General features: G+C 36.6%; 1 protein-coding gene and 1 pseudogene across 2 annotated transcripts in view; both read left to right on the forward strand.

The window, feature by feature from the left end:
* The window catches only part of SRBD1 (S1 RNA binding domain 1), a 253,401-nt gene that overhangs the window by 175,450 nt on the left and 52,205 nt on the right, over window positions 1–25,746 (forward strand). The gene's annotated exons all lie outside the window — the stretch shown is intronic.
* On the forward strand, window positions 23,861–24,632 carry LOC148776218 (small ribosomal subunit protein eS12 pseudogene; annotated as a pseudogene).

Genomic DNA, 25,746 nt, shown 5'->3' on the forward strand with positions numbered 1-25,746 from the left:
AACGTGATTCACTGAGAGAGTGGTGGAAAAGCCTAGTTCTGTAGAAATGACTGCTTTTTGATTTGTGGACCTTAACTTTCAACAGCAAAGCATGAAGTTTATCTACAAAATGGCTCCCTCTTTTTTTTTTTTTTTTGCCCAATTTTAAACTTGAAAAATTTTCCTTTATTTTGGGTGTTTGCTGAAAGTTAAGGGCGGGGGGTGGGAGGGAGAAGGGGCTTATGTGTCAGGGCATTAGGGAAGTGGGTAACATCTTTATGGTTTCCAGGTAGCCCACACATACTTCAGAGGAGGACTTCATAGAGTAAATCAGTCTGCTAAACCCTTCAAACGATGAGGATGACTGTCTGGTACCAGAGGCGAGTTAAGGGAAAATGAGGCAACTGTTCTTTCCTTTTGTTGGATGCAATTATAAACAGATACTATAGTGGAAAAGAAAATCTCAGGTGAAATAGTGTTTGACAAACGTTTGTTTGGAAATAGGAGTGGATTGTGGGAGAAGGTGAGAGTGTCATGCCACCTAGAAGTGCACACACTATAGAATGAAACCAGGAGAAGAGCCGTCCACCTATTGAGCTTGCAGGGGTATAAAGCAATTGCTGTATACTCATGAACAGCCACTGAGAGACCAAGAAAAGGCTGTTTTATCTGGAGCTGTGCCATATCCAGCATCATCTGGTGATGTGAACCTGGTGGAAAATAGGTCATCTTCCCGGTAGGATTTTTGAAAGACCCCTTCGTTTTTCCAGATGTGCCAAGTACCAACCCCTTATAAACAGAAATATTCAGAAATCAGTCCATCTTAACTGATAGAATTCATTAAAGCATTTTATGCCTGGCGTATTACAAGACTATGAAAGTAAGGATGACAATCAGTTGTGTATTTTATCTCTGCTTCTTTGGAATGCCACAGCACATATCTCTCCAAAGCCTTAAATTTGCTGTAAAAATTATGTCATTCCCTCATAGCACTTGCCCAGAGAGTTGACAAAAGCCAGGAGAATCATTATTTGTATAGTTGAGAGACAGTGTGGAGGAGGGAGATCCAGGCCTCTGGTTTATGTAAACAGGGTGGGCTGGGAGGGGGCACTGGCACCCCTGGTTATGTTGTTAGTCATCATACACTGTCAGTCCTGGTGAGAAGGTGTGCACTTTGAGACTGGTTCAGCCACAGTGAGTAGTAATGACCATCCACAGTCCCACACTATGGTAGGAACTTAATTTTAGTGACATTGGTTGGTCTTCTCAAAAATTCCAGGTATCCTCAGTAGTAGAATGAATTCATGTTTTGGACATTCCAAGAGACATTACATTTGACACCACATGAATTTGTCTTCATCATGGTTTGGTTACTTTTTAAAAGATTGAGATTTAAAAATTATTCTTGGGGATTGGCTTTAAGTCTGTGACTTTTTTTCCCCTCCTAAATGTCCTGCTCAAACCAATGTGGAACACACCAGTTATTTTAAAAGCATGGATACTGGAGAAACCTTGATTCCAAATGTGTAGCCTCCATTCTTCTCTGCCTTTCTCTGCATTTTCTCCTGCTGTGTCCTCTTGCTTATATAGCTCTTTGTCTGCCTTCTACCCTCCTATGGGCTGCTTTTTGAGGAGATAGTCTGTTGCCTTGTCCCTTATTCAAGTCCCCTCTCTTCATATGATGTGAAATACAACCAGACTTAAAAAAAAAAAATTATGCTTTAGTTTATGATTTGAAACATACTCAGATGTGTGTTGATATATTTAAGCAACTTGATGAATTTTCCAAAAAATGAATTCATGGGCATGCTACCAGAATAGTATTAACTGAACAGAGATCCCACGATGGCAGCAGAACACGGAAGACATCCAGCCCCTTATGCTTGATGGCAGTGGTGGTTTAGTTGCCAAGTCGTGTCTGACTCTTGAGACCACATGGACTGTAGCCCACAATATTCCTCTGTCCATGGGGATTCTCCAGGGAAGATTACTGGAGTGAGTTGCCATTTCCTTCTCCAGGGTATCTTCCCAACCCAGGGATTGAACCCAGGTCTCCCACATTGCAGGCAGATTCTTTACCAACTGAGATACCAGGGAGTAAAGGTATGGTTTAAATAAATTGGAACACTGAGAGGGAGACAGGAGCTATTTTCTTGTAGATAAATGCTGTTTATCATTAAATCTGCAAAGGAAATTTGGATTCTAGATTAAAATACTTAGTCATATCTGGGGCACGTTACTATGCTTATTGACATATGCCCCTCCTTTCTGCTGGGTAGTTATAATTCAGGGTGTGTTTAAAGGGAACTTAAACTGAAATTGCATAAGCATTCTTACTGGTCCTTTCCTCATTTCAATGTGGTTCTTTGAAGTGGAACACAAAGCCCCAGGGCACCAAAGGGAGCTGTGGTCTTATTTTGGTTTAGCTGCATCTGCTTCGTGACCTTGGGAAAGTAATTTTTTTTTCATGCCTTGTTGAAAAATAAAATCGGGTTACCTATATGGTTTCTGAATAACTGTTAAACGGAGTGTATATATATATGAAAATTCCTGAAGGTGTAAATGTGAAAGTGATTTTATTTCATATGATGGAACCATCAAACAGATTCCAGGGAATTTCTTGGTGGTTCAGTGGTTAGAACTCCATACTTGCACTGCTGAGGTCATTGGTTCAATCCCTGGTCGGGGAACTACAAGCTACACAGCCAAAAATAAAAAGTAAGCAGATTCCATTTATGCTGGTGGGTTTGTTTTTAAATCTTTTATGTTAAGGTTCTGTTTATTCCTATTGTTTATTCAAATCTTCTCAAGTATTCCTGGGATCATTAAATTTCAAGCCACAGGAGACCTTAGAGGTCCTTTAGTTCACAGTGGCAGGTATAAGCATGTTCATGGCCTCTGCTAGAAGGGAGGACAGGAGAATCTGTGGGGAAAGCTTCCAGAACAAAGAATCAGAGTGGCGGCGTTGCTGTGGTCATAATCCAGGAATGAGGAAACAGGCCCATTGCCTGAGCTGCCTCATATAAATAGTAATGACAGGACGTGTTGCACAGGGACAGATAGGCATTTGAAGTTGAATTGGAAAGTACACTTTAAACTTCTGTTAGTTATTACCTAGAGAATGTTTTGTAAGTCTATAGTGCTTTCCTTGTTATCCTTGCGTATCTGATTCTTCTGTTGTGGTTCACATCTAATGTTTAAGTTGACTCAGTGTTTTGGAGGTGGGAGGGGAAGAAGGGAGAATAGTCAAAAACAAACACAGCAGCAACAACAGAAACTAACTCCTCCGTTGGTTGGGATGCACAGTTTGGTTATGGGTTGTCAATAAGAAACAGCTGTTTGTTTGTTGACAGCCTGCCTTGCCTTACCCATAATCAAGCTGTTTCTCATCATATAATTACCACGTCTTTAGTATTTGAGGCTTGTTGTAGATTTATAGCTGGTTGTGTAGCATTTGCCAAAACGTCATAGTTTCGATAAAAAATTAGTGATTCCCCTGTAGTGACTCTACTGAAATATGGATGTGGGTTGTAATAAAAGAAGGATGCTAGAGGAGAGTTCTGACATTCATTTCAGACTTAAGAGAATGTAGACGGTGTTTTGTGTGTGCCTTCTGAGGGAGTTTCAGCGTAAGTTCCCTGTCTTGTGGACTCTACTGCCAGGCAGAAAAGGATTCTGTATTCTTTCATTTTTTCTCTTTCGTTCTTTTCTTTCTTCCTCCTTCTCTCTGTCTCTCTCTCTCCCTTCTTTCCCTTCTTTCCCTTTCTTTTTTCCTTCCCTTTTCTTCTTCCTTGTCTTTCTTGCCTTTGTTCCCTTTTCCTGAGTGGTGTTAGGCAGGACTGATGTGGGCATCACAATAGATTTCTTTTTTGTGCAGAAGGACACACTTTTGTTCCTTTGTTCTTTCTTTTTCTGTCTTCTTACAACCCTATTCCAATGTGGAAGCCAAGAATGGAAGGAAAGTTAAATTTTCTGAGAGTCCAAGGTGATGTTACAGCCTCCTTGGATGGCTTTACTAGCTGGAAAAAAAAAAAGTCTGAATATGCCTCTTACCCCAAAGAGAACATATCGAGGACATTTTATAAACGAACTCCTTTCAATCTGGATTATGCTAAGTGAGGTCCATTTTGAAATAAGAGTAACCCTGGGTTTTAGGAAAACAAGCCAGAAAGGTGAGGTTTCTATTGCTTTATTTAGTTTTATTCTTCAAAAGAGATTAAAAACGTTTTCTAATCATGATTAAATCGCAGCTTCTCTAGGAATGGCAGATTTTCTCTCCTTAACGAATCTTTTCGCAGTACTGAGTTACTTCCCAAAGAAATCCCTTAAAAACTATGGTGCCACAAATTTTTATTTTCATTAACTCTAAAGTAATGTCACAAATTCTTTTTCCTTTGATAGACTTAAGATTAAAATGGAATTTAGAATATTTTCAGTAATTTTTTCTCTTCATTCTCAAAGGCATTACATAAATAATAATTTTCTCTATATACCTATATATTTTTAAAGATAATGTGGGATACTAACTTTGTGATAGATGGTGTAACTACAAAAGGGAATACTTTAAAATTTGTAAAAAGGTAAAATTTTAAGGAAAGTATATTTATATATGTGTAGTTTTTATTGCTGTTATTTGTATGCGTTTATGCTCTTTCATTCTCTAATAGTTACTTTAAGCTATTTAATTACAATTAGTATCAGGGCAAGACTTAATTCTTTAATACATGAGCTGTACCATGGAGTCCAAATTTAAAAGGTTATGTCTAGCTTAACTGGAACAGGTAGGACGTGGTGAGGTATAAAGATGAATATTTTTATATGTACAGCTGTACATGTATTCTTAGGGCCCTATTAGTTAGCCAAAATCTGTTGTCTTAGTAGTACTCAGGTACATAATTCAATTAAATGAATCACAGATGATCCATTTTAGAAACACCTTGCTCTTTGAGTATCAGGGGAAAAGAGTTTAGTTGTAATTTTAAGAACTTCATTTCCCAGTTATTTACTAACATATTTATTTTAGCTGCCCAAAATCTAAATGAACAAAAGTTATCGTTATAAATAAAAGATGTGCAAAACCTTATTCTGACTGCCTTTTTAAGGGGGAGAGGGAGAGATTCAGGAGATGTTACAGGGTATTATTACAGATTTTTGTTTCTCTGTTAGACTTTTTTCAGTAAAGCTTTCTCAAAAACTGTGCTAAAAATTCATTATTATAGAGCTATTAAAATTACTGTTTTATTATCCAGTGATTAATATCCATGACCTTTATTTTTGGATTGACTTCATAAATATATACATTTTTCTGTGTCAGTCATTGTCTAGAATTTCATTTTTGTTCTGCTTTCCATTACATACCATGAATTATATAAAATTAATTTAATCGCTACTACAAACAGAAATTAAATGTGCCCTAATCCAGTGTTACGTTGTTTGCTTTTACAACTGTAAGTCATAAGTAATTAATTTTCCTTGGAAAATTAATTCACTTACCATTCCCGGTAGCATCATATGTTGACACAGCGTTATAGATAGTTTAATATTTTTCTTCAACATGCTGGCCTCAACTTTAGAAGACCTTAAATGAAAACAAATTAAAATTTACTCAACTGTATATAATTTGAAGTTATATAAAATAAGTGTTGTTGTTATTCCTGTTATACAGGTGATGACTCAAAAATTATATTTAAACTCTACAAAATCTCCATTAGTATATTAACAAGTCTGAAACAATATATTTTTTAAAGTTGTTCATATGACAGTAGCCATTAAAATTTTTATTCCTCAGTTCTGAATGAAACAGTTTTCACTACAGCCATCAGAGACAGGTAACATGAAGAGCTTTACCATATCTTAATGATAGGAAAGCAAAATGAGTTATTTACTTACCGAACATTTTGACCACTCAGCATAGCAAGTCATCATGTATGATTTTTACAAAGCTCATTTTCAACATTTAACCTCAGTCAGTAAAAAGATTTCTATCAAGGTCATCTTAAAACCTAAAATACGAAAGATACCTAGTTTTAAACTTCCATTTACTTCTAAGTACATTGATTGCCCTTCTCTACTTCTTTCATCCTTTCCTGTTTAATACTTTTTTTCCCTTTGTTTTCCAAAAGGCTGATGTGGAAAATGAAAAAAGCAAAAGTCTTTCAGTTAAATAAGTTTCCCCTAGCTGCTTCTTATATTCTGGGAACTCAGAAAATATGGGCAAACCAAATTTAGCTTTTCTTTTGCATTTGCCAAGAGGTTATTTTGTAAGGTGATTTTTTTTTTTTTTTTGCTGGTTCATAGAACTCTATAAAACATATAGTGTTTATTACTTTATTTATATTTGTTTAAGTCACTAAGGTGAAACTCTAGTGATGGTGGCAATGTTACAGTTTTAACAAGTGGGGGCTTATTTTATAAATGTGCCTTTGTGGCCATAGCTTTAAAAAATGCAGGGGGTTAGCCATGAAATGCTCTTTATGCCTTTTGGAAAGAAAATTGCTGTTTAATTCCAGTATAAAAGTACTAGCAGAATAGAAAATTGCCAGTGTTAGTTTTTGTTCCTATTCATTATCATACTCAGTTTTTAGATCTCTACTCTCAGGATTGAACTACATATATTCCAAAGTTGGGTCAGGAGGAAACTGTTTTCTTTGTTACTTCTGTCATAAAGAGGATGACAGAGGAATCCCCTTCCCTGTGCTGCAGAGGGTTTCTCAAAGTGGCCTTCAGAATTAGGATAATAACTTTCTCTTTTATCATCATCAGACAAAAACTCTGCAGGTGTCAAGTCATATTCCTTGATGTTTGTGCTCTGACTCAGATTCGAATTGTTTCACGGTCAGGTTTAAGGAAAAGCATACTTTCAAAAATAATTTATATATGCATCCCAAGTAATGATTATTTTTAAAAACTTTTATCCGTAAGTCTATTACCATATATCTGCAGTATATAAATATGTGTAATTCTGCATGTGTGCTTACACAGTTTTAAAAATGCCTCTTCTTTCTAAAATGAATACTATAGCTTTAGTTTACCCTTGTTTTGAGTGGAAAAGTAAATATGTGTTTACAGAAAGCTGCTATTATTAATCTATATTTAATTTTATGACATTCTCTCAAAAATATATTTAAATGAGAAATTTGTCACTTTGTTCATTATTAACTGTTATTTTGTATCAAAATGAGTATCTCAAAGAAATATTTCAGTTCATAGTGAGCTAAGAAATGAGAGGGATTGTGTATATGGTGTGTGTATAAAAGAAAGTTGCAAGGGTGTAGAGAAAGGAAGTGCTGAAGTTAAGCTCTGTGGTATTTTACTCAAAGTTAGCAAAGGAACATTTCATGTTAAAATGTATAAAAATCATGGATTGAAGAAACAGAGCTTGGAGAAGCAAAATTTTTTATTTTCCATGATTATTTTGTTGATTCTGATTATAATAGAAATGATTAGACTTTGTGGTAGAAATATCAATTTTTAAAAATTGTATCATTTGGAGATAGTACCAAGTTTATAATTTGCTGAATAATGGCTGTGACATACATTAAAAACCATGTACTTTGTGACAAGTAAGCAGACACGTGCCTGTCTCATGCAGTCCTGAGGAACGTCGAGCAGACTCCGGTTTGAGTTTGATCAATAAGAGTTTATTTTTAATGTTTAAGCAGGGCATAAATAATCTTTAGTTATTCCTGAATAGCTTCCTGAAGTTTGGTAAAAGTACGGTTTGCACACTACTCATACATGTTGAAGCAACATGTTCCTGTTCAGTGGAGTCCTTAGCGATGCCACAGGGCAGAAAAGTAAATTTGTACCTAAAGTAAATTTGTACGACTATTAATTTGCATTCTGTCCCACGCTGCTCTCCTAAAGACTAAATATAAATTAGTTTGTATTTCTGTTCACAAAGGTAATAATTAAATTAAAATGATACATAGAAAGGTAAAATGTCAATTTACCATCCTCTGAGACTGACAGAACTCTCCCAGGCTCTTCAAAGTTGAAATCATGCTTTGAATTATAATCCCATATGACCTTAATCTTATACATTGACAATGGTAAAAATTGGGTTATATATTTGCTTTTACTAGAGACTCAAATCAAGTCACAGTCAAGGTAGAGAGTTCTGCATTGGAATATCCTGCTTTTATGTTTAGTTCCAAACATTAACCTTTGGCTGTAACAACTCACCTGATCCTGGCCTTTTGTTTTTTAGCACCATACATAGATTGGGGCCAATTTCAGTCTGATTATAAAAACAGTGCTTCAAAAGACATGTGCACACTACTATATATAAAATATGTAACCAGAAAGGAGGTCCTACTGTACAGCACAAAAACCTCTGCTCAGTACTCTGTAATGGCCTATATGAGAAAAGAATCTAGAGAAAGAGTGGATGTACACTTTTCTGTACACCGAAAACTAGCACAATGTTATAAGTCAATTATATATTTTTTTAAAAAGATAGTATGTATAAGAATGTGAAATAATGCAATGGTTTCCTTTTAATGAGTTTAAGTGAACTGTTAATTGCAGTGAATGGATTTCCATTCCATATTTGTTGTACTAGACCTGCTAATCAGAAGATGAAAGTTTGCCGGAGAACCTTCAAATAATCCCCTGTTGTCGAATTGTTGTTTCATGTTAATCCAGAGCATTTTTCTCTAGAATATGTATCAGAAGAATCATTTTTGAATTGTGGTTTTTATTAAGTTTGCAAAAATTCAAAGAACCTCTTCACAATAAATACTCACTGTTGTTGTCCTACTTTGTTGTTTTAGTCACTCAGTCGTGTCCGACTCTTTTGCAACCCCTTGGACTGTAGCCCACCAGGCTCCTCTGTCCATGGGATTTTCCAGGCAGAAATACTGGAGTGGGTTGCCATTTCCTCCTCCAGGGGATCTTCCCAACCCAGGGATCAAACCCACATCTCCACATCTCCTGCTTCGCAGGCTGATTCTTTACTGCTGAACCACCAGAGAAGCCAGACATTTTACTACGTTTAAGTTTACCATTTTAGAAGAAAGGAACCTTGATTAGAAGCCATTTAATTTTTTTCAGTTTTAGTATTTACCAAATTTATAGAAACCCTCAAGTCACTACTGTCTTACATTTTTCCCCTCTATGTATAATACAATGTCAAAGTTAACCAGAGATTCCTCCTCTTGAATGATTAAAAGAAAAGTAAGGTATTGTTTTGTTTGCTAGTCAAAAATCTGAACTTATTTTGAAGTTATTTTACATTCTATTAGGCTGTAATGTGGGGGGAGATACCCGGAAAATACGGAAAGAAAGACTGTTCTAGCTAATAAGAGAGCTTAATTCTAGAGAGGCCACCAAGGAGTCTGTCGTGATTGACAAGCATTCTGGTAAAGTCTTTTCTTTCTCTCTCTCTCTCTTTTCCTATAGCAGTGTTGAAGTCAGTCAAAGTATATATACAAAGCTGAGTGAATACCAGTTTCCCCAGTACAGGGGCTATTTTTTCAGGAAGTCTAACTCAAACCAGATGTTTTGCCTAGACCCAGAGTTTGTTGCTGCCAAGCATCTCATCAGAGGTCAGAGTTCTGGGCTCGGGGCCCTGCTAGAATTCTTTCACAAATTGCTATTCGGTGAGGTTTTAATCCTAATGGAAAGAATAATGTGCTTGTAAAATCTGCAGTTATTACAAACACAGTATACATATTGTGGACTTCAAATGACTACATATTTCATTCCCATAAACAGGGAACGCAGATGAATGCCTTGTGTGATAGCTTTAGACATTCTAACTAAAATCTAGTATACAGTTTATACCACATTAACCATTTGCATTTGTAATACCCCAATAAAAGTAACTGTTATCTTTGGGTGACAACTGGTAACCAACTCATGCCCTCCCTCCGCCCAACAGTTTTGTTGTTGTTTTTTTTTTTAACAAGCGCCACAACTTCATACAGCTGTTTGAACACAAGCATTAAAAGCATTTGGAACTAAATATTGGGTGTTTTCTTAGGAAGACCTACAAATGCTATCATACTAAGTGAAAAGTTCTTAAAGCAGAAGGTACTGTTGAGCCAAGGCTTAATGTATTTGGAAACACATATATATATTAAAATTGAATTCATTTACTCAAATTAGGTTAGAAGAGTTTGTATTTTCTCTTTAAAATGCAGAATGTGAATAGTATATTCTGAACATGAGTGAAGCTCTTTTGGAAAGATTGAGAGAGATTAATGAGACTTTATATCTCTGCTTGATTTTCTATACAAATATTGTTAGATTCTTATTTGGAGGCTTGGCTCTTGTTGAGTATGAACCCAAGAGAAATTTCCAGGTATACAGATATGAGTGAAACCACAATTTGGGTTAGAATCATAATTTGGGCTAGAGATAATTATGTTAATAAGACCATATTTACTAAAATTAAATAAATCTGCATTTTAGATAGTTGTGTGTTAATTTTTGTGTCAATAAAAACAAAGTCTGAATTTCTGAAAATGAGAGAAATTGAACTTTTTTATGACATAAAAGACGACAGATTCTATTGTCCATGAATTATCCTGTGCCATATGAAAGCACTTTTTGATTTGAACAATTTTTAGCATTTATCTGAGGTTGGAAAGTCTTAATTTCTAAATTACATTTTTGTTTTTGTATTTAAGAGACAGTATAGGTTACATTGAATAAACAAGGGTACATGGGTACAATAAATAAGGCTCAAACAAGTTCTCTAAATCTCAACTGTTGGGAGGCCCCCCAAATTCTGATAGCACCTTAAGGTATGGATAGATACTTTTACACTAGTTTTAATTTTACCTTTCATTTGTATAAAAGGAAATCAGCACTGATAGCATCTCTACTGCGTAGATAGATGATTGCATTGGTGTTAAGAGGAATCATCATTACTATGAACTTAAATTCTTCTGTTGGCTGCCAACAAATGAAAAAAAGATTTATTGAAGTGTGTGATGTAAAAAAGAAAGGATATTTGTATTGTATAACTTTCTTCAAGTTGTGAAACAATCTTTAAAAGTTATTTTCTGATTGATCCTTACGCTGTCTTATGCCTCTGGAGACGTAGCATGGTGGCAGATCTTCTGTAGAGTCTTGTTTTCTAATGTTCATCTCACTGAGTAAGTCCCATCTCCTTTCTCCATAAACTCTGATAGTATATCATATTTACTACTGTGTTATTTAGTTTCACTTTATTGCATCATTGCTTACAAGGGAATTTTCCTTGGAAGAAAGGTGCATTATTTATGCATGGTATTTTTTACCATCTTTGACTTTCTGAAAAGTGAAATAATGTTTCTTTTTTATTTGTTCATAAACTACAATTGGTGGGTTTTCCCCCCATAAAGTCAGGCAATACCGTCATCAATTTCTGTAAAAAAATTGAAATAAATGTCAAAACTTGAGGCTACATTTCATTCTGTATGGCATAATCATTTAGGTGCAATTAAAAGTATAGTCTGGGACTGTGATCAATTAATGAGAAACAAACAATTTCATATTAATGAGTTCCCATTTGCCAATAATTCTGTCATTTGTAACTTGCATCAGTCATCACCCCTGCAAATAGTCCTTTTAAGACATTATTTGCAATTTTGTCCTCTGTTTTCTGTCCTTGATGTTGTGAAAATGGCCGTCTACTGTTACAGGAATGAAAAGAGATCCCATTCAAACATCTTTTGTGTTTCCACTTTCAGTGAAAAATGTTTTTCAAACCTGCAGCTGGTTATTTCTGCAGGAGTTCCCACTTATGCTCAGATTTGATTGACATTTTGAAATGGCAGCTTTTCATGAAAAGCTGTTAACTTGTAGAATTCAGTTATGGTACTAAGACAGACTGACTTTGTTCTGTGGCTGGGACCTGTCCAAACTAAATAGAACCCTGCATCTGAATTTAATAGTGCTACTCAGCCAAGATAGGGCACTTTTGCCTTTTTTCCCCCCTCCAAAACTGATGCTTCTTCTATGTTCTAAAACTAACTTGATGGATATTCATCCCAACATCTTTCTGTTCTGTAATTGCTTTAATTGACATATATAGTCATTCGCTTGTTCCCTCCCTTGAACATCTAATGGACCAGGACAGTGCTTTACTTTATGATCCTAATTGAGAACTTATTTTGCAATTAATGTTACAGAGCACAAAAAATTTTGGAATATTGCAATTGTTTCTCCCAGAATGGAAGATCTAATATGTTTATAAACATGTTCCTACCAGGATTTAACAATTTAATTCATTATGTTAAAATACTATGAAAAATATTCTGTGTATGATACTATACAAATATAGCTTATTAATATTATTAATATACTTAGCAAATTACAAATATAGCTTATTAATATTATTAATATACTTAGCAAATAATTATATTCTGCCTTCAGTTTCAAGGGCAATATGCTATAAATCATAGGAGTCACAAAATACATGATCCCTGCCCTTAAGGAACTTTGAATTCCATATATTATTATAGTTAACTGATTATTAGTGCTTCGAAGTGCATCAGTTTATTAACATCTAATGGCAATGATTTTTAGTTTTTCAAATGCTTAGTTGTTCTTGTATTTGATTTCCATATAACAGTTTTATGGGATAAGTTAGAAACTTAGTATCTTTGGCTTGTGGGTTTTTTGTGGTCCTGTGCTATCTGCTGGGAAATATAAAACAATGCCCGAAGTTTAGGGCACTACTTATTGTGTTATGTGGAGGTATTAACCCTGAACATCTACACATGATACCTGGTTTCACCTGTCTTAAGGTAAAGAGCTGAGACAGATAATCACTGTAGATCCTGACCACTTTTCTGAAGCACCGATCTTCACAATTCTCAACTCATACCTTTGCACATTTAATTAAACAGCTGACTCAGGATGATTGTTCATTTTATATTAACTGAAGCTGGCATGTTGCCACTGATTTACTTTTAGGCTGATTCTAGACTTTACATTCTGTAGTGTATACACAAGAGTGTGAGCTAATGCTGGACAGAATGCCCTCTGAGTATGTTACAAGACTCAGTGTTTTAGCTTATCCTTATAGCTCTGAAACAAATTCAGGGTTGATATTCAGGGGAAATATTGGCTAAAACGGTAATTTTGATACTGTCCCTAAAGTTCAATATCTCACCCTGGTTTTGCTCCCCAATAACTTAGATAATTGAAGTGAAATCATACCATATCCGTTTGTATCAATATAGAGGATTTCAGAGGGTCAGTACATTTTAATGCATGATTAGTAAAAATAATAAAACATTGAAGTCATAGTGGCATTAATTTCAGAATCACTTTTTAAATAAGAGTTTAAATCCATTTCCCCTATTTTGATGATGTGAAAGGAACAATTTTGGTAACTTAATTTGATGTATATGTTAAGAATACCCATAGACCTATAGTTGGTGAACAGGTAGCCAAAAAGGCATTCCACTCTCCTTCTGGTTGCATGTCAACCTTTGTAACTATTTCAGTGTGTAGACTGACACTATGTATAAAGGACCTTAAAATGTCCTATTTTGTCTTGACCAATTCTTTTTTAGAAATTGTGTCCCAGGGGAGCAAATTAATTTAAAATTTTATGTATAAATGTATTACAGTACTACCTATAATAATTGAACTGAGAAAGAAAAAGAAAATGTTCAATTTTAAAAAAAGACTGGATTAAGTGTGTCCATGTAACTGAGTAAGCTACAATTATTTAATATTAAGTTTCCAAGAGTCTTAAATAAAATGTTCAAATATTCAGTCAAAAAGCTGGATTCATACTTGTATTATGGAAAAAAAAATCTGCCTAGCAAAAGTTGAAGGAAAAATCCCTACAGGTTGAGTTGCTTCTGAATGATAAGATTGTGTGTAGTATTTTCTTCTCCTTTATGCACCTGTGTACTTAGCTAATTTGCTATAATTAAAACCTGTAACTTTTTGTCCTCTAGGACAAAAATAGATTTATAACCAAGAAACTAGGAAAAAAATAGTAGTGACACATTGAAATCTAGAAGTCCTGTTTTGTAATTTCATTCAGGGCAGCTTGAGTAATGGTCCTAGTTCAGGAGGTGAAAAGCAGTCACCCATAGGCCATATTCTACCAGCAGAGGATTTTGCTTGGCTAGCACTGGAATTTTAAAATAATTTGTTTGTATGCCTTTAGGAGAGGGCACAAACCTCTCCAGTGTACCACCAGCCCCTACCCATCTCTCATTCCTGGCCTGATTCATACATTTATGTAATCTCCCAGACCTCTGAGATGCAGATGTTTTGTTTGTACAGCTTTGTGCCTGATCCTGAATACTTCTGTCACTAGGAGAATGGTCCTTCAGGGTTGGGTTTTTTTTTTTTTCCCACCCAACACATGATAATAGCAGTAGTGGAGATGGTGTTGATGTAACAGCTGGCATTTGTTGACTCGTTAGTGCCAGTCTTACAGTAAAACTTAATCATATAATCTCGTCTTCACTGTTCTGCAAGGCTGGGTCCTATTTTTCCCCTGTCTTATTGATGAAACAATTGAAGCTCAAAGAGATTAAGAATCTGTTCATAGTAGAGGTGACATTTGAAGCTAAATCTACTTAGAGTCAAACTCAGTTCTCTTAAAGTTAACTTAATAGATAACTTGTATGCATAATTATGTTTTAGTATCACTGCGAATCTTTAACCATGCTGCTTAAATTATTGACAAGAGGACTCTACAGTAATAATTGCCATTGTTGTTTATGCATGTTACAGACTAAAAGAGAAAGGGGTTTTACTATTATTGTTGATAATTTATTAAACCACATTAATTCATTTTTAGTTTGTCATTATACGTTATGTGTTAAGATTATAGAGAGGAAGTACTGGTGTTATACCATGAAAACTTGGTACAAATGTTATTCTTTGTACTAAGGAATAGTATACCTATTTCTTATGTACAACTATATTGACTTGAAATATGTAATTCTGATATGCTCAGTTCCTGTTACATAACATACTCAGGAACGTAACATACCCCCTGTGCTATCTAAGTATATAAAAACAAAGCTCTGGTAAATACTTTGATATCCAACTTGCATAGTCCTGTATACTTAATGCCTATTATCTCAGATATATTTTGTTTCACCTTTGATTTTCTTTTGACAAAAGAAACCAATTTGAGAGATTCTGATTAGAGGTAGAAAATTGGTTTCTATATGAAAGAAAAAAAAATATGATCTCCAGAATGTATAATAATCTTATGAGGGTTAAGTCACTTAACTGTCATATCTGAATCCCAGTTAGGAAATATGTTGTCATGGCTCAAAAGGGAGTGGATATATATGTACTTATAGCTGATTTCACATTGTTGTACAGCAGAAACTAACACAACATTGTAAAGCAATTCTCCAATTAAAAATAAATTTAAAAAATTATTTACGAGTGATAGTAATAGGAAGAAAATTGTAGAAGTAGCCTCTGCTTTAAACTTTTTAGAGAAAGGGTGTTCATTAAGCAAATACTTTTATAATAAAGATAAAGACATTTATAAATATCTTGGTAATTTTATTATAATTTTATAAAATCTTTGATGATGAATACATTTATCATACTAGTAGTACATGGAAAGTTAGAAAAAAAAGAAAAAGCACTAATTAAAATCCTACCACTGATAGATAACTGTTTAGAGTTATGTAAGAGGTAAATGTTCTGAAATAGTGTGTGTTGAAAAGATGTTTGACACTTGAGTAATATTTTCACAAGATATAGGATTTTAGGTGGTTGAAGATAATATTTTTTCAGAGATTATATTGCATCCATTCTATTGTCTTCTGTCATCTGGTGGTGCTGGTGGTGATCTGAATCTGCTTTATTTGAGTGACCAGTTTTTTACATCTCTGCAGGGTTTTTTGCATCTTCCTTTGTATACATAGGGGTTTGGTTTTCTTCATTCTGTGGGCTGGATGCTTCTTGTACCTTTATAATCTGAAGGTCTCCTTCAACTCTGGGAAAATATCTTGTGCTCTGTATTTGGGTATATCTCTCCTTTTCTCCTTTGTCTTTTGCTTCTCTTTTTTTCTCAGCTATTTGTAAGGCCTCCTCAGACAACCACTTTGCCTTCTTGCATTTCTTTTTCTTTGAGATGGTTTTGGTTACTGCCTCATCTACAGTGTTCCGAACCTCAACCCATAACTCTTCAGGCACTCTGTCTACCAGATCTAATCCCTTGAATCTATTTGTCATCTCCTGTATAATCATAAGGGATTTGATTTGATTTCTTGTTCTTTGTTTTCTCTGATTCCATTAAGGTAGGAATGAGCCCCTTAAATGGAACCTCTCTGTCTCTCTTTTCTAAAAATGTCAGCTCTTGGGTTTTCGTCATTGCTGTTGCTCTGATGAAGCCCTCAATTTTATCTTCTCATCATTTTAAATATTTCATTTTGGTAATAATTTTTTGTTTCTAAGAAATGTTTTCTTGATCTCTAATTCCCCTTTTATATAATATTACTTTCCTGTTTTTGATTCTTTTTGTGAGGGTGTAATATTTTCTCTACTTTTCCTAAGAATACAGACCAAACAGATTTTCCCTCTATTCCTGTTTCTCTTGCTTTTTTGTTGTTGTTCATTTGTTTCGTCTCTCTGTTTCTTTGGAGAATCTTGGTAATCTCTTCCTGTGTAAGAGTTTGTTGTTACTGTTCTAAGTCATGTCAGAATCTTTGCTACCCCATGGACTGCAGCATGCCAGGCTTCCTTGTCTTTCACTGTCTGCCAGAATTTGCTCAAATTCATGTCCATTGAGTCAGCAATGCTATCTAAGCATCTTATCCTTTTCCGCCCTCTTCTCCTTCTGCCTTCAATCTTTCCTAGCATCAGAATCTTTTCCAAGGAGTCGGCTATTTGCATCATGTGGCCAAAGTATTGGAACTTGAGCTTCAGCATCAATCCTTCCAATGAATATTCAGGGTTGATTTCCTTTAGGATTGGCTGGTTTGATCTCATTGCAGTCCAAAGGACTGTCAAGAATCTTCTCCAGCACCACAGTTCAAAAGCATCAGTTCTGCACTCCTTCTTAATGGTCCAACTTTCACATCCGTACATGACTACTGGAAAAACCATAACTTTTACTAAATGGACCTTTGTCGGCAAGTGATGTCTTTGCTTTTTAATATTCTGTCTTTATAGCATATTACATGCAATAGAGTTTGTTTTAATAGCGCTTTTGCTTTATCAAGATCTCTTAAGGGAAGATAGCTATTCTTAAACTGGGAATGTCTGTCTGCCACATTTCAGAAGACTTTTTCCTCAGAGCAAACTTTTTTGTTTTTTTCGTGAAGAACCCTACAGTTTTTTCTTTTTTGACAAGAAAAGGTGGAGTAAATATTTGGCTGGAAAGGTGGAATAAACATTTTGGATGCTGCTTGTGGAGAATTTGAAAGTATACTGAGTTGAGTAGTGTCTCCTTGCAATTCATGTCTACCCAGGACCTCAGAATGTGACCATATTTGGAAATAACGTCCTTGTAGGTATAACTGGTTAAGATGAGGTCATAACTGGATTAGGGTGGGCCCTAATCCAGTGACTGGTGTCCATGTAAGAAGAGAAAACAGACACACAAGAGAGAACACCATGTGAAGGTGGAGACAGAGTGTGAAGTGATACAGCTGCAAGCCAAGGAGTGCCAGAGATTGCCGGCAGCACTGGAACTAGGAGGGAGGCTTGGAACACATTGTCCCTCTGAGTCTCCAGAGGAAACGAGTTGCCAGCATCTTGTTTTGGACCTCTGCTCTCCACAACTGTGAGAGAATAAACTTCTGTTGGTATCAGCCACCCAGTTTGTGGTAATTTTTTTCAGTAACCCTATGAAACTAAAACAGATGTGCAGCAAACTCACCTGAATGACCTGACCAGCGTACCCAGCAGACCTTTGAAAAGCATCTGTTACCTCCTAGCCTCTTGCATCTGAGGACTGTACAAAAGAATTTCAAAGGACCAGAACATACACCTGAAAACTCAGACTTGGGAAAAGGATCCCTCATCCCTATGCTGTGAGATTTTAGGTTTGAAAAGTAGGCATGGATGGTCCCCTCCTCTGGTATAGATAACGCCTGGGGAGCCTCAGTCATGGTGAAGTGTGGCAGAGCTTTTTGTCTCCGCTCTTGTTATGCTAGCTGGAATTTGTGTTTGGGGGACCATTAGCCCATCCCCAATGTGATAAAGAGGAATGAGCACTCTAGACTTGCATTGCCAGCACTGGGGACATTTTGAGGTAGTGGCCTGATTGACCACCCCAGCTTTCTTTCAGGATTGTCTTAAACTCTGGGCTAGTTTTCCCACAATGCTCAGTGCTGAAGGCCATCTCCTTTTGTGTGAAGTCACCCTGCTGGGAATCAGTCAATGGTGTGTTAACTCTTCCCACCCAGGCTTTATACAATGTGATCTCTGACATATCCCAGGACATAGACTCTCTAGAGGTTCTCCCTGACTTAATGCACCTCGTAAGTCACCCTCAGCTGTGTCCCCTGAGTGAATGCATCAGCTTGAGATTTCCCCCTTCTGCCAGAGGACACCTTGAGGATAATGTTCTCTTAGACATTGAACTTTTCTCTAACATGAGGTATTTCACAGGAAAGGAAAAAGCCTTGGCTTTGTTTCTTTTTGAACTGTCTTTCCATTTTTGTTACACTTCCCTGGAAATGCGTTATAGAACTCAAGCCTTTAAATTCAATCCCTATTGAGATGGGAAAAGCTTCCTAGGTGAGTTGTCAATAATTGAAAGGTATATCTGACTGTTAGTAATAGCCATTAAGACAAGCATGGGTCTGGGCATGGATTTAAGTCACTGACAACATGTGGTTTTCTATGCCGTCTGTGTGTTGGTCTCTATAATGTGCTTCTAACTTCGTGCCTTGGCTTGGCTAGCACTAATTTCTTTTCTACTTTTTCTTTACTCCTAGGAAGGTATTGCTTCTGTGTATTTCACATTGTAGGGAGAAACTCACCTCATTGTGACCCCTAACCTATGTAGTAAATCCTCTGAAATTAATTTTGGTTCTTTCTGATCTGTGCCCCCACGTGACTCCCCCCAAGATTTCATTATTAGATTTTGACAGCCTTTTAAATTTGTAAGTGCCACAAATTTGTCACTCGAGATGAATGAGTAAAAAGAAAATTCTTTTTCTTGAGGATATGGGTAAAATATTTCAAGTGACAGGTTCGCATCAATAATGTTAATGTTTATAGGGTGATGAAAACCATATAAGTCTTAGGCCAGAATCTTGTTTCAGCTGAGTCCCAGAAATTTTGACCACAGAAGCCAAGACACATTCCATTTATTCCAACAACTGTTTTTCCAAGTTCTTTCCAACTGTCTGAAAGACAGTTGTCACTCTTGAATGGCTGAAACGTTAAATGCTTTTTCCTACTGTCACAGTTAAAAAGCAAGGGAAACATTGTCTACTATTCCTGAATTGCCTTTTGTCTTCCTTGAGTTCCTAAAATGGAGAGCAAATTTGATAATGTTCCTTTGGCCCTATTTTTCGTGTTCATCCTCTGGCAAGGTTTTTGAAAAATTTCACTTCGTTTTTTTTCAAATACTGACTTCTGGCCTTGCTTTCATGCCAGAAAGTTGCCTTTACTGAACACGAAACAATCACAGAATCATAGATTTTCCTTGTTTCTTATTGGTACCAAAGGATTTCCCCCAGCAGTTTCTAGTTCTGGTGCAGGGGAGCATTAGTATTTGGGGAACTGAGGACAGTCAGAGGAAATACAGAAAAGACATAACTGAAATTATTCTGAATATGATATTATATTAGCATATGTATATTATTATTATTAACTAAAAAAATAAAGAGCTTAAAACCATTGTAGTTTAATATCTTAAAACCATTATAGTTGAGTAGTTTGGTCTTTGGTCCATTTATTTGCATAGTATTTGATGTTTTTCTCAAAACAATATTAACCAAAATAAAGAATTTATTTTAAAAACTAAGCTATTATGAAGTTTCTCTGTGAAATTAAAACTAGTTCTTAGGAAAAAGAAAGAAAAATACCACGGTTAAAAATTATGTACCCCACTTCCCATTCTAAGCTTGCACACAAGGTTTGCTGGCTGTTGGGTCTTCTTTATCAAAGTCATCTGAAAGTGATACAGCAGCAGTATAGTAAGCATGATGATTTTACAGTGTAAATTTTGCATTACAAGAAGCATTTTTTTACTACAAGTTGATAAGACAGGTTCCTGCATTATCTTAAGTCAGTAATAATAGCAGAGTTGATCAGTGTTTTGTTGTCATTGTTGTTCAGTCGCCAAGTCATGTCCGACTCTCTGCAACCCCGTGAACTGCAGCACACCTGGCTTCCCTTCACTATCTCCCTGAGTTTGCTTAAATTCATGTCCATTGAGTTAGTGATGCCATCCAACCATCTCATCCTCTGTCGTCCCCTTTTCCTCCTGCCTCCCATATTTCCCAGCATCAGGGTCTTTTCAGATGAGTCAGTTCTTTGAATCAGGTGGTCAGTGTTTTGGAGTTTCAGCCTCAACATCAGTCCTTCCAATGAATGTGCATGGTTGATTTCCTTTAGGATTAATTGGTTTGATCTCCTTGCAGTCCAAGGGACTCTCAAGAGTTTTCTCCAGCACCTCAGTTCAAAAACATTCTTCAGCACTCAGCCTTCTTTATGGTCCAACTCTCACATCCATACATGACTACTGGAAAAACCATAGCTTTGACTAATTAGTGTTTATGAAGTACTTAATAGGGATAGGATGATATTTATCGTTTCCTTTTTACAGTTGATGAAAGTAAGGCAGCAAAATGTTGTGTGACTTGCTTGGTCTTCCTCACTACTTTTCATCCTTATTTGTTTCCCAAGGTTAGGATAGGATAGGCCGCGCAGTCCAGCTGCCTGAGTTCAAAATTTGCCTTCCCCATTTATTAGCTTGCTGACCTTGGGTGACGCATCAGGTTTGTTGTAGTCATCCTTGTCACCATCATCATCATTCCTACTGCACAGCTGTGGTATGTTATGCACCAAAAGGTTAGCTAAGGACTGTCAAACTCAACCTTCTTATTGTCTAAGGAAACTGAAGCCTAAAAAATGAGGTGACTTATCCATCACTAGCTAGTGTTTTACTTACAACTAGAACAATAATCTAGAATGATAATCTGGAGAAGGAAATGGCAACCCACTCCAGTGTTCTTGCCTGGAGAATCCCAGGGATGGGGAAGCCTGGTGGGCTTCCGTCTATGGGGTCACACAGAGTCGGACACGACTGAAGTGACTTAGCAGCAGCAGCAGCAGAACAATAATCATTTAACTTTTATGTCCTTTCTACTCCAGTTTCCATGGTTTTGGTTTCAGAGACTGGTAAAATAATTTTTTAGAATATTTATGGTTCTGGCAGCCAGTCTCCAGGATGGTGCTCAATAATCCCTGCCTCTTGGTGCTAACACTCTGGTGTATTCTCCTCCCTCATTGTACTGGCCTTTGTGACAGTACAATATGGCAGAAGTAATGGTATATCACTCTTGAGACTGTTGTGAAAGACACTGTGGTTCTGTCTTAGACACTTTTGTTCTCTTAGATCACTTCCCTGTGGGGGAAGTCGACTTCTATGTCATGAGCAGCCCTGGTAGATACTCATATAGAGAGGAATTGAGACCTCTGGCCAACAGTATATAAGGAACTCAGGCCTTCTGCCAAGAGTTATAATGAGTGAGCATCTTAGAAATGTATCCTTCAACCTACTCAGGCCTTCAGATGATTTCAGTCCCAGCAGACATCTTGACTGCAGCCTCAGAGACTCTCACTGAGAGAAGTGCCCAGCTAAGCTGCTCCTGGACGCCAGACCCTCAGAAACTGTGTGAGATACTAAAAGTTCATTACGTTAAGCTGCTAAGTGCTGGTGTAATTTGATAAACATCTGTGGATAACTAGTGTCGTTGAGCTGTGGAGAACTGACATGTTTCCACATTTTTTCCTTGTCACAAATAAGAAGGAAAGGACTGTTTTGGTACTATAAAGACTATTTTAGTACCAAAATAGTAGGAACGTCGTAATACTATCGTAAAGGACAGTTTTTAGATTGAATAAATTGATCTGGTTGAAAAACTTTCACATTGTTCTTTTTCTCATTTTGTTATTGACCACTGAAAATTCTGTCATGAACTGAATTTTGGAAACCATTCTATTTCATCATACTGTGTTTCAGTTAGTAGCTTTCAATTTTGCCTTCTTTTGTGTCCTCAAGTGTTTGCTTGAATAAAGGGAAATATGTTGTCTTTTGAAACGTGGCTATAAAAAAACCAAACTGAGGAAACTCAAGTTGTAGTTCTTTTTCATGATAGAAAGTACATTAACAGATAAAGTTTATCTGGGTTTAGATTTTCTCATCTGTGAATTGATTGGTTATATATGACCTCTTGTAAACCTTTCCATTTCTAAAATTGTGAGATTCCAATAGACCTTTGGACGTCTTTCTTTTCACCTGCACTCTTTGCCAACAGAAGGAAGGTGGGTAATCTTCAAATTTTGCTTTTTCCCTTTTTGAAAATGCTGTTGTTTACAACCAAAGTTGGAACTTGCTCAGAATTAATACTGTTACCCAGGAGCAGGAAAGAGAACTGCTGGTGGAAGGGACATAATCCTTTTCTTCTGACTCTGACACGTGCATACCGTGCCAATCTCTATACTTACTGTGCTGCCACTGTGAAGGAACCAAGTAGGAATGGAAATGTCTCGAGGTTTTCTTTGAGAAAGAGGTGCACCTGTCGTTCATAACTTAGCTGGTTAGGTGGCAAATCATAATTATTTTCAGCCTGTCAAGTAAAATGCTGCAGTGGTTCCCTCTTAGTGACAGAGGGATAGAAAAATTAGAGGGAAAGGGAACAGGAGAAAGTAAATTATAGTTTCATGATAGAGAAGACAAGTGTCCTGTCAAAGCAAGCTACCACATACTTTCTTCAGAAATCTCCTTTTTTTTTCTGTTACTGCATAGACACTCTTACCATTTACATAAGATTTGTAATAAGAACAGTGTGATACAGAATTTTTAAAACATGTCTATTTTGTCAGATTAGATGTCTATTTTTAGTCGTACTAGTAAGCCTTATAAGTGAAGAGAAAGCATTATCTTGTAAACAAAAAAAATGTGTTCCAGATTGTTACGAAACTTTTCCTTAAAAAATAAAATAGTTGAAGTCAATGGGTTTTCTTTTCAGGAGAACTGGAATTTGCATTGCTAAATCAACTGATACTGCTTTACTTACATGAAACAGAGGGGCGTAGTGTTTAGAGCTCCAGCTCAAGAGACAGACACTTTGCATTCAACTGTTCCCTGGTTGTGTGACACTGGGCGACGTATTTAACCTCTCTGTGTCTGTTTCCTCTTTTGTAAAATGGAAATAATAACAGTATAACGTAACAACCACAGGATTGTGAAGATGAATTAAGTTAGCATTGTAAAATTCCTGATACCTATTCGCACCCAATATAAGTATTTTCTGGTGTTATTATATAAAATGAGTTTTCTTGTACAAGGCTTTTGAAGAACTTTAACAGCTTCTCTGTAATACTTTGTATTTCGCCCCTTTGTGGTAATATCAACTGCACCAAATTATGAAAATTCAACCCTGTCACAGACATTGACTTATGGCATACCTGTCATTAAAGATTACACACCTCATCCAATGAAAATTATTAGGTGTACATTAAAAGGATTCTGGAGACAGCATTCCTTACAAGACAAGTAGGTAGTTACTTCTTTTTTTTAAAGGTGCATTTCAGAATTATTTGCACATGGGGACTGCAAAAAAATCACATCAGGTTTTTGTTTATTTAGCTAATTGCAGTATGCCCATTTCCATTTGTGCTCCTTGATGTTGCCAGCTCTTCACCCTAAGCTTTGCCTCCCTCCCAAGATTTTCAATACTTATTATTTATTATTATAAATTATTATATTAATATAATAAATATAAATAATAATGAATGTTATTAATGTTTATTATTCCTCCCATTTGCGTGCTAGGAGGTTCATACTTAGAATGCTCCACCATAGATCTGTCCCCCAAACTCCAAACTCCATTTATCTACCAACCAACCTGAACTCTCAATTTGGAAATCTAACAGACCTCTCAAACTTAGCTTGTCTAGAAAAGAACTCTTGACCTCCTACTCACCTCCTTGCCTCCCCTAAGTTTAAAACAAAATCCTAGTCTCATCTTAGAAAATCACTTTTGCTCTTTCCCTGCCGCTGTGGAGCCGCGCGGAGGCGGAGGCTTGGGTGCATTCAAGATTCGGCTCCACCCGTATCCCACCGCCATAGCCGAGGAAGGCGTCGCTGCTGGAGGTGTAATGGACGTTAATACTGCTCTGCAAGAGGTGCTGAAGACCGCCCTCATCCACGATGGCTTAGCACGTGGAATTCGCGAAACTGCGAAAGCTTTAGACAAGTGCCAAGCCCATCTATGTGTGCTTGCATCCAACTGTGATGAGTCTGTGTATGTCAAGTTGGTGGAGGCCCTTTGTGCTGAGCATCAAATCAACCTGATTAAGGTTGATGACAACAAGAAACTAGGGGAATGGGTAGGCCTCTGTAAAATTGACAGGCCACCCGTAACGTGGTTGGTTGCAGTTGTGTGGTGGTTAAGGACTATGGCAAAGAATCTCAAGCCAAGGATGTCATCGAGGAGTACTTCAAATGCAAGAAATGATGAAATAAACTGAGTTTTTGTTTTAAAAAAAGAAAATCACTTTTATGAAAATCCTTGATTCTTCCTTTTTTGTTTTGTTAATTTCATCTACCTCTTTTCACTCCAACCACCTGACTCTAGACAACCATCATCTCCCTCTTGATTTGCTAAAAAAGTCTCTTATCAAGACGCCCTATTTCCATTTCTGTGTTTCTTCAATCCATTTTCCATATCATGCTTTTTTTAAAATGTAAGTCAGCTCTTCGCATCAGGTGGCCGAAGTATTGGCACTTCACCTTCAGCACCAGCCGAAGAATAAAATAAAACAATAAAATTCGAACTCCTTGCCATGGGACCTGTGCAATCCTTATCTACTTCTCCAGCCTTATTTCTGACTGCTTTTTCACCCTCATTGAGCTCTGGTCACACTGCCCTCCTTTTAGTTTCATGAACACTGTAGCTTGTTCCCACCTTGGGGCTTTTGCACTTTTTTTTTTTTCCTAGTCTAGAATAATCTCTCCAGCTCTTTCCACGGCTGGCTCCTTCTCATTCCTCAAGTGTCAGTTTTAATATATTTTTTTCAAAGAATCAGTTGTCAGTCACCCCAGTAGCCACCTTTAACTCCTTGATCTATCATGTTTCTCTGTTTATTTCCTTTATAACATTTATCACAAGTTCTCATTCTTATTCATTTATTTAATGATATATTCTGTATGTTTGCTGCTGTACTCTCATTAATTAGAATAAGGCCAGGTACAAAATAGACACTCAATAAATATTTGTAACATTTATTGAATGAATGAATGAATAAGTGAGTGAATTCTTACAAGCATTAGAAAGTTTATTTCTTATTTGCTTGCTTTGAGTCTCTTCAGGACACTTCCAAGCTCATTCAGGTTGTTGGCAGAGTTCATTTCCTGACTGAGTGACTGAGAACCTCAGCTTTTTACCAGCTGCTGGCTGTAGCCCACTGTCAGATTCTGGAGGTCACTCACAGTTCCTTGCCACATGGCCTTCTTCAGCGTGACTGCTTACTTCATCAAGACATTAGGGAAATTGCCTTTCCTCTACACCCTCATCTAATCACTGAAGTGAGTGCCTGTCACCTTTGCTGTGTTCCACAGCTTAAAAGCAAGTGGCAGGTCTTGCT

The sequence above is a fragment of the Moschus berezovskii genome, chromosome 11 (genome assembly GCF_049115385.1).
Source record: "Moschus berezovskii isolate FMDL1 chromosome 11, NW_MosBer_1.0, whole genome shotgun sequence".
In the NCBI taxonomy this organism is placed as follows: Eukaryota; Metazoa; Chordata; class Mammalia; order Artiodactyla; family Moschidae; genus Moschus; species Moschus berezovskii.